Here is a 10,472-nt window from a genome sequence, read left to right as displayed (position 1 = left end):
ATTACTTTTTACTTTAAACTTTCAAGTCCTTTATTTTTGTAATATTTCCATATATTATTTTAATATCCACATTATTGTGATTAATTGCTCATTGCTATCTATTTTACTAGATTTTGTTATGAAATCTAACATGTGTCATCATCCCTATTTTTATTGATTGTATTATGCTATTTATTTGCAGGTTATTCCATGTTTGTTTGTATAAAGGCTCAATTGAAAGAGTTGTGTTATTTATAATTATGTAGTTATCGTGTATAGTATTTGTTTACCGAGTTTCTTTATTTTGTAGTTCTATTATTATAAACTCGGACGGTTTTGAGATATAGTCTGTTCGGAAAGAGAAGAGTCGTGGAATGTATGGGGCCCAATACATTCCACGACTCTTCTCTTTCCAAACAGACTAGCTATGCCCATTTTCTAGTACCTATATTTGAAATTGAAAGTCTTCATTGACAGTGATACTGATAAAAATATTTTTGATAGGTCTGTTAGTCTATTTTATTTTAGTTCTTCGAATACTCGTTTGTTAAGACATTTTAAGAATTTGGTTTATAAAAATGTGCAACACAATAGTTATTTCCGATACAAGTGCGGAAAGTAGGAAATTCGCACGTGTGTCGTACAACGTTTTACAGTACATATGGCACTTTAAATTTTCGTCATAGGCACGGAAAGTGCTTATTCCCGCACTAGTGCGGGAAAGTAGCAACTTATGTACTGTAATAGTAGATTAAGCTGTATTTTAAAACAGTTGACAACCTCTTTACTTGTAAGGTAGGTTACGTATTTTAATATCTTGATATTTAGTACTAGTTTCTATTCCATACAGATTTTATAAGAAACAATAACTAGGCGACTCGGTCGTTCTACCAATGACATAATTCTATAGACACAAAATGTTATTGCAGAGTCGAGGAATTTAATTTCAGTACCATTTGGTACCACAGTGACAATAGTATGGGGTCCCTGGCGAGTTTCATATTGATTGTCACTGTGACAAGGTAGGAAATGGTCATCATCATCATCATATCAGCCAGAGGACGTCCACTGCTGGACATAGGCCTCCCCCAAAGAGTGCCACAATGACCGGTCTTGCGCCACCCGCATGCAGCGGACTCCCGCGACCTTTACCAGCCGGCCTAGCCAAGGTTACAATCGCTATCGCCTTGACAACGAAAAGCATTATGTCTCTCTATCACTCTTCCCCCTTAAGGGGGCCAGTGACAGTTGCGTTTCGATGGCTAAGGAGCGTAAGCGATCGGCATCTTGGCTACGCGGCCAGGTCGTCAGTCCAGTCAGGAAATGGTCCTGAAATTAAATCATTTAACCGTACCCTGTGATTGATGAATCATTGTCTCGTTCGTGGTTTTCTATTTGCATTTTTTGAACTTAACCGAATGGAAGACTGTTGTTTTGAAAAGTGTGCCAATTTTCTTAATATATTCGATTTTGATATAGTGATTTTGTGTAGGTTATTTTATATTAGGTACTTATTGTTAAATTAACTGCCTATGGATAATAATTTTAGTGATTTTCGAATTGATACTTAATTAGGTTAAGTTAAGTGAGTAAATATAAGTACAGATGTAGTGTCATCGTATTTTAAATACCGGAAACGTTCGTATTCGTCATGCTACTTCAGTGAACTTAATTACTTTTTTGTACCGAGACTGACTGAAATAGCAAGACACGTTCGTACGATTCCGTGAAAATACGATAGAAAATAATTATACACTAAACTGAAAATCGTAATTCAAGACCAAAAAATGTAAGACAATGTTGCCATTGCAATAATTTGCTTGTAAAATAGTAAATTCCTTTTTATAAATAAACACGCTGAGATAATTTAATAATTGTTAATTTTACTCCTACGATTTAAAAAAATACTTTTAATTACTTATTTTTACATAAATACAAGACGCGCTAGTAAAAAGTGGCAACATTGTCTTACTTTTTTTGGTCTTGTGTTACGATTTTCAGTATACATCTGTATGAACGCCATCGTAAAATAGTCAATTGACCAATTGTAATCTTTATTGCAAAGAATTAAGGTATACTGATGGTCAGTGAACCCTTCTGATACCAATTATTTACGTGTATAACTTATATTACGATATATGTTTCTATATCGACCTCGTATGTAACGTAAGCGCGTAATGGCGTAAGCGCCGACCACCATTACCTTTCATCGTGGCACGTCACATGTGTCACTGGGCACCATAGGGTCTAGTGTGTTACTTAGTAGGTAGGGTCAAATACGACATACTCTTAAAGTTACACAAATATAAACATTTAAGCATATAGGTTGTTAATAATATTATAATTAAAGCTCTCTTTTTAAGTAGGAAAGCTTTTGTCATTTTTTTCAATACACTATTACAAACATAAAATACAAAACCGGACAAGTGCGAGTCGGACTCGCCCACCGAGGGTTCCGTACTTTTTAGTATTTGTTGTTATAGCGGCAACAGAAATACATAATCTGTGAAAATTTCAACTGCCTAGCTATCATGGTTCATGAGATACAGCCTGGTGACGGACGGACGGATGGACGGACAGCGGAGTCTTAGTAATAGGGTCCCGTTTTTATCCTTTAGGTACGGAACCCTAAAAATGTGCCAAATTTAACTTGCATGAACCTGCATATTGCAATTACCACTAGCTTCTGTATACCTTTCTTAACCTTTTGACCGCCAACTGACGCACGTGGCTTCAGCCCATTGTCACAAAGTTCACAATTACCCGCCGCCGCACACGATAGGCATGGCATTCGAAGGGTTAACAATGAATATTAACTAAATACTAAGAATTCCACTCATTTCAATAAGATTAAATATGTAACTCGACGACGCTTATAATTTAAAAACAATTAGATAGGGGGTCATCCATTAATTACATCACACGTTTAGGGGGAGGGAGGGGGTCAAGAAAATGTGACATGTTGTGACAAGGGGGGGGAGGAGTCACAAACTTTGTGACGTCACTTTAAATTCATCAGTAACCGAAAATGCATTTAAATTTTTTTATACGCTAATATACATTTTAATAACAAGTTTTTGAAACGATAATCGTTTTTATTCGTTTAATTTTATTTCTTAATCAGTTTTGGGTTATAAAATTACTAATATTTCATTTGTCAAAAATATTTTGATATAATATTAAATGAATAATTGCGTATTTCGTTGAAGAAATGTGACGTCACACCAGGGGGGAGGGGTTTGACAAATGTGACCAAGTGTGACAAGGAGGGGGGGAGGGGTAAAAAAACCTAGAAATTGGTGTGACGTAATTAATGGATGAACCCTAGGGTAATTCGCCAGTAACTGGCCGCCCTAAACCAAAAATGTATTCTATTCACCTATAAATAGAATTCTTTTTGGTATAAGGTGGCTAGTTATTGAAACCTTATACTAAAATGAATTCTGTTTATAGGTGAATAGAATACATTTTTAGTTTAGGGCGGCCAGTTACGAAAAGTGGCAGTTACTTACCCTATACATAAGATAGACATAACTGTACAATTCACAATAGGTTAAATCCCAGTGCTTTTGAGACGAGTATATGTTAACGATACAACGATACGTATACGATTTTCATTGGTCGATGGTTTTGCTTTGTGAATAACGCTGGGTTATTTTATATTTATACTTATATTATTTATTTTAAATGTAGACTGCATGATTTACCTACTTCATGCACTGAAAAAGGCATGCTCTATAATTTGATAAATAAAGAATATAGAAAAGACAAAGTCAGGCGTGCCTTTATGAGCTACAAGGGCGTCGCCAAAGGGAAGGGGGGAACACAGCTGCCCCCTTTCCCCTTTGGCGACGCCCCCCCAGCAGGGCAGCTGTGTGTCCCCGCTCCCCCCAGAGAATAAAATTAGTAACTGAATGTATGCCCCCCCTTGGTCATCGATCATATAAAGTAAAGCCTAATTTAATACCATTGAAGATATTTTCGAGCGTATATGAATATTATTCTTCTACTCATTTTGAATAATTTTAATTGCTTACACTTAAAATTGTAAATGGTCAGTGGTGATTAGGGTTGCCAACTTTTTTTTGGTGGAATATAGTATTTTCCAAAATAAGGCTAATAAATATAGTACATTTCAAAAAAATACAGTACTTTTAGATAAAATACTAAACATGAGTGTAATATACGTTTAATCGGAAATATAGTATTTTAGCGTACAAAATATTTTATAGTATTTTTCCAAAAGTATATAGTACAGAGAGCCAAAATATAGTACAATACTATATAATATAGTACGGTTGGCAACCCTAGTGGTGATTCTAGTGCCTTAGAATTAATTGTTTGCCGGCCAATTGTTCTAAAATATTTTAACATTTTTCGGTTTTCTACAGGGTGCCGAGCAGCAGATTACCGATTTTCAAAATTTGATTTACAAAATTCAATTTTTTTTTGTAAATTATTTTATCTAAATTTTGACCTTGTACGTACTCGTCCAACCTTTTCAGCATGTTTCGAAATGAAAACTTACGCTTTGCGATATGATATGAAAAAGCTTTCGGTACGAAACGGTAATTATACTAATTATTTGAAATCGAGAATCTGCCGCGGGACATCCTGTACTTTGGTCGGGCTTTAGTTAAGGCTAGAGGCAAGTCCAAAGACTTATCATAAGATGCCATATATGTACTTGTAAATATTTTGTTAGTTCTTTCGATTTAGTACTTACTCTTACTTTAATTATTTCACAATGATTCCAAGTATTGCATTTCATTTTAGAATTATTTTGATTTACACAATATTGTGTGTTCAGTTTTAATAAAAACATGTTTTTGAATTTGTTGTTTTATTTGTATTGTGAAGGACTAAACTCAACCCTAAAGCCGTTGAATTAGCAAGAACCTCACGAAATTTTACGAGAATTTGTTGAGAAATGCAACCAATAGCAGGCGTGGCTCACTCCGCGATTTCGTCGCTTTGCTACAGGTAGCTAAAAGTACATCCGTTCGGCCCCAATTTTGGGGTTTGCCATAAGCCGCACGTGGCGCTGTCGCCACCTACCGGCCATATCTGTGCTGATCGTAACAGACGCGTTTTGTTAGAGAGTGAGTCTTCTGTACCTAGTACTATTATTTATTGTGCCAATAGGCATAGCCAAATGCATATACACGGTGGCTAAATAATGAGTGCATTCCTGTTGCCAGGTAGGTTTCGGGATTATACTGAGCAACTTTTACTGTGTGACCAACCCCGAAATCGCGGAAAAAAGTTTACCTTCCCATAGAAAATGGACCAGCCGAAATGTATGAAACAATATTTTTAGTGAAATTTGCACAGTATAATCCCAATACCTCCCTGGCAAAGGGAATGCAGTTATTATTTAGCCACCCTGTATATTATTATACTCTTTGATAGCCAAGATCACAATCGTACAGTCGCCATCAGATATATCGGAGCGGCCAAGGCGCTCACAAATATCTGAACACGCCTCTATTGTCAAGGCGTTAGAGAGCGTGTTCAGATACTTATGAGCATCTCCGCCGCTCCACACATGACATTTTCATACTCTAGCGTCATGTTATCTGTCAACGATTGCCATTTTTTCTAGGCGACTTGTAGAGAACAGCCGGACAGACAGATTACATATAAGTGAGGTTGAAATGAAAAAGCACAATTTAAAACAACATTTATTTTTACATACATTAAGTCGGATTCAAAATGCCTGAAACATACTGATTTTTGTATACATCAGTTAAGATAGTTATTAATTTTATGGACAGTAAATTATACATTGCACGATCTATGGAAATAATAAAACTTAAGCGTCTGTTCATCTCGCAATACTACCATACACATAAATCATAAAAAAATTCATTTATCTTTAGGAATTTCATAATTAGGTATATATATAATATATATTTTAAATTAATTTCGATAAAAATATAGATTCTCAGTTATACTTAAGGTAGAGTGGCGCGGGCGCCTGTCCGTGTATACTAAATACTTAAATGTGTCGTTCCTCATAAAGAGGAACCTTAAGATGCATCCACACTGCAATTAACTTTTGTTGAGCAACATTACTGTCAACAATATTCATTATTGCACCACATACAGAGCAAATTCAAAACAGATTTACAATGTAAACAGGCGGTCTTATCGCTATAAGCTATCTCTTCCAGACAACCTAATAGTCATGGTGGTAACATAATGTTACCGTGTTGCACAGTCTTGCTCCACAAAACTTAACTGCGTTGTGGCCCCTTTACGGCGACAAGTGCACATACCCATGCGCCAATAGTTCTAAGGTCCCTTCTGACACGGAACGACACAAAACTACAGAATCGATACGATTGTGCTACGAAAGGAAACCTAATTGATCGCTATATAAATGCCGTCAATGTCCTAGGAAGAAACCACGACTAAGAAGGGTAAAATATTACCAAAAATATTTGCTGATACTGCACTTTGTAAACCAAAAGGGGAACCATCGCCTCACGTGCACGCTTACTACTATCAAAGAGAATATAGAGGCAGATTGTCTAAGTAAATTATGTAGCCACTGTAAATTTACTGCCATCTTTTGACAGAAGAATCTTATGTCGAAAGATGGCAGTAAATGTACTGTAGCTACATAATTTACCATGATAGTAACTCTCTATTTCAAATTCTCTTTGCCCTTTGACATCCAAAACATATGGCGCTGTACTGCCATAGATTTTGCAGTCAATTAATTGTCAAACGTCAACTTTTGACTAAGAGTTACCGCAAAATGTATGGAGCTGTACAGCGCCATCTCGTATACCTGTCTTCGAAGCACGAAATTGTCTTAAGGCGGGATTCGAGCAGTGTGCGGCACAAGCATTTTTGTACTGAATATGCTTGTGCCGCACACTGGTGGAATCCCGCCTTTACGCATCTTACTGAATCAATGTATCTTTGCTGCTATCAATAATATAAAAATTATTCAATGGTATTTGTGACGTTTTTACCCAAACTGTACAGTCACTGGCCACTTATTACGTGTAGCGTGCAATAATATATAACCACAACTTGCGGCTCACAGTAATAGGTACAGTCTAAGTTAACTGTGCACCGACGTAAATAGAGAAAAGTGAGAGAATGTCAATAGAAATGTCATATGCAAATATAACATTTGAAAGGCAATCTTCTTAAGGCCCCTGTACACAATGGGCCGGCGCCGGCCAGTCCACGGGACGCAGCCATGCGGTAGAATGAGATTGCAATATCACTTGTTCCCTCTAACGCATAAATGTGTCCCAGTCTGGGGGACGCATTTATGCGTTAGATGCCCACGCTGGCCCATTGTGTACAGGGGCCTTTACACTTTGTCATTGGGCGTGCAGAGTTAACTTGGTCCGTTTCTATCATTTATTTCTGCGCTTTTTTGTGACAAATATTGTATGTGACTGTACTCCTGTCGGTCGTCAGTAAGACCTAATTCAGGCCTTATGACAACGGGTAGTTTTTGAGTGGCAACGACAGGCCCGCTTTAAAAATGTACAAGCAAGAGAATAGAAACTATACCGTAAAATAGTCCTACTTTGCTCCTTGGTGGGTAACTATGCTCCAATTAAAAAAATGACTAAAACTTGTATATAAATGAAAACATAATATTTCTATATTATTATTTATATACTCAGATAAACGAAATTGTATATATTTTTTGAATTGCTACTTTAGTCATAAAATTAATCTCTTTTTAGGGCTTAGTAATTTGGCGCACAATGGGGTAACTTTGCACCCCTGAGTGAAATATAGAAAGGAGCAAAAATACCCCCAACAATGAGTGTCTTGTGCCCCTTATTCAGAGCTTCGTTTTATATAAAACAACATTTCATAAAGTTGATTTACCGAAAAGATATGCCACATGAGATGTTCGTCTTCATATTAAATTTGTCTGAATACCTATTTAAATAATGAACAGTTTAAATAATATTCAAATTTCCTTAAAGTGGAGCCAATTTTGGAGCAAAGTAGGACCATTTTACGGTAGGCAGATATTAGGTAGATTTTATATTGGATGCAGCGCCGTTCACCGGTCCGGTGTGCAAGCGGGACATTCCGGACATTGGTACAGATAAACGTGCATAGCGCTGTCTCGCTTACACCGGAGCGGCGTGTGGGTCCGCTTCAGTGTGATAGGGTGGTATTCCACCTGTCCAATTTCTTGGTCCATTGTGTATTTGCGTCTCACGTTTTGCTTAATGAGAGAGTGAGACGCAATGACATTGGAAAAAGCAATTATAGGTCGTTTTTTTTAGCATCAGAAATAAGGTAAACAATCTTGATGTGTCTTTTAATTGAAAAACACGTTTTAAAAATAAGTTACGGCAAATATGTAACAATTATGAATCTAATGCGATAATTTATGTTCTTCTGCTTTCATAAGTAATAGTAACTGATTTTTAAAAAGCGTTTTTCAATTAAAAGACATGTCAAGATCGCTTACCTTCTTTGAAGTTCTTTCTAATGCTAAAAAAACGAACTATAGAGATGGAATACCATCCATAACCACGTTATCATCTCACTTTAGAAAACAGCCTCTTCAAAACGCAAAACCGTTACTCTGGCACCGTTACGCTGTCAGAAGAAAAAGGCTTAAATTTCAAATTTTTCATTGGGGATCGATCCTCTGCGCTTACTTCTTACAAATGCTACCTTTTTCTACTGACAAGCCTAACCAGAGAGAGACAGTATAGTCTGACAAAAAAGAGTAGAAATTAAAAAGTGGCAATACTGTGTTGTTCCTTTCAAACCAATTTATAGGTATGAGAAAACGGGACGACACTACAGTATTGCCACTTTTTAATTTCTACTCTTTTTTGTCAGAGATGTCATCTGAATTTTCCATACAAACCAAAAATCTGATAATTTCAGCTAAGTGTGCGTAGTGTGTAGGTACGTCAAAGAAATAAATTGTAGCTTTGTAAAATGGGTGCCATAATTGCCTCGTTTCAGGGGGCCTACCACGAAAACCGAAATTCGTAAATTTTGGGTATCTTTCTCTTTGACTCCAATGAATGCGTAATATGAGTGACAGAAAAAGATGCCCGCAATTTGCGAACTTGTTTTCGCGGTTATAGCACAAACGTCAAATGAATTGCATTGCTGGAATGCATTTCCTAAATCCATTGACAAAAAAAACATTTCCTCGACATCTAACCCTAACCAAGTTTTCAATATGCTTCCCATTACCTTATGAATTCGCTGTTATAGTCTATCAAACAACTTGTCAGTAGAAAAAGGCGCGATATTTAATTTTTCTATGGGACGATTACCCTTCGCGCCTACACTTTTTAAATTAGCCGCTTTTTTCTACTGACGGAATTGACTTGACAAACTTTAGTTTTATATTGATCAGTATTTAACTCTAATCTGGCAACATTATTTAGGTAGGTAATTTTAAAATACCAAAAAAAAAACTTCTGCGGCACACCAAATTTGACAGTAAATAATAACAAAAAAACTATAGTCATCCCTTTCTTTGGGTAATTACTAATTAGTAGACAGTATGATTCTCTATGTCATGTTTGAAATGAGACAGTCCCTGGCCAAATTATATCTTCTGACTGCTACTTCGTTGGTGTAGACTAGTGATGATTTCCGTAAAAGTATAAAACTTTGCCCTTTAACATATCTTTGCCCACCGCGTTACAGTTAAGCGAAATAACTAAAAAGTAGTTACAGATACACTTTCTTTACTTTCTTCAGAAAGTGCATTTGTAACTACTTTTAAATTATTTCGCTTTTACTGAACTGTAACGCGGTGGGCAAAGTTTTATACTTTTACGGTTCCGTGTTAAAATTGAACCAAACTATCTCTTTACCGAATTTCATCTAAATGGGTTTAGCTGTTTAAGCGGGAAAGGATATCAGAGCGACAAAGTTGGCCACAGATATGTGAACACCACTCTTGTAAAGGCGTTTGAGTGCATGCTCACTTTAGTTTTGAGCATATTGAATAATAATAGTACAAGTGATATTTTGCCCATCCATTCAACATTGCCTAGAATTGGTGTTGGCGGAGAATGGAAGGGATTAGTTGGACCGAAAAAATATCAAATGATAGGGTTCTAGATAGGATTAACGAGAAAAGAAATATAATAAAGACAATAGAAAATAGAAGAGGAGTACTAATTGGACATCTGCTACGACACGACATGTTCCTAAAGAACATCATAGAAGGAAAAATAGAGGGAAAGAGAGGAAGAGGAAGACCGAGAATAAATTATTTCAACCAAATAAAAGAAAAGGTTCAGGTCGTGTCATACCAGAAGGTTAAGGAGTTGGCAGAGGACCGGACGAGTTGGAGATTGCTCCACCGACAAGAGCACAGCTCTTAAATATAAAGAAGAAGAAGAATTGGGAATGGAAACCAATATAGTCTGCAGCGATTTTGATAGCCCACGCAGTGCAAGTGTTATTTTAAACGTCAAACTTCTATGAAATGTCAAATACTTGCACTGCGTGGGCTA

Source organism: Cydia splendana, chromosome 20, assembly GCF_910591565.1.
Source record: "Cydia splendana chromosome 20, ilCydSple1.2, whole genome shotgun sequence".
NCBI classification, from domain to species: Eukaryota; Metazoa; Arthropoda; class Insecta; order Lepidoptera; family Tortricidae; genus Cydia; species Cydia splendana.
This window is presented reverse-complemented; position numbering follows the sequence as displayed.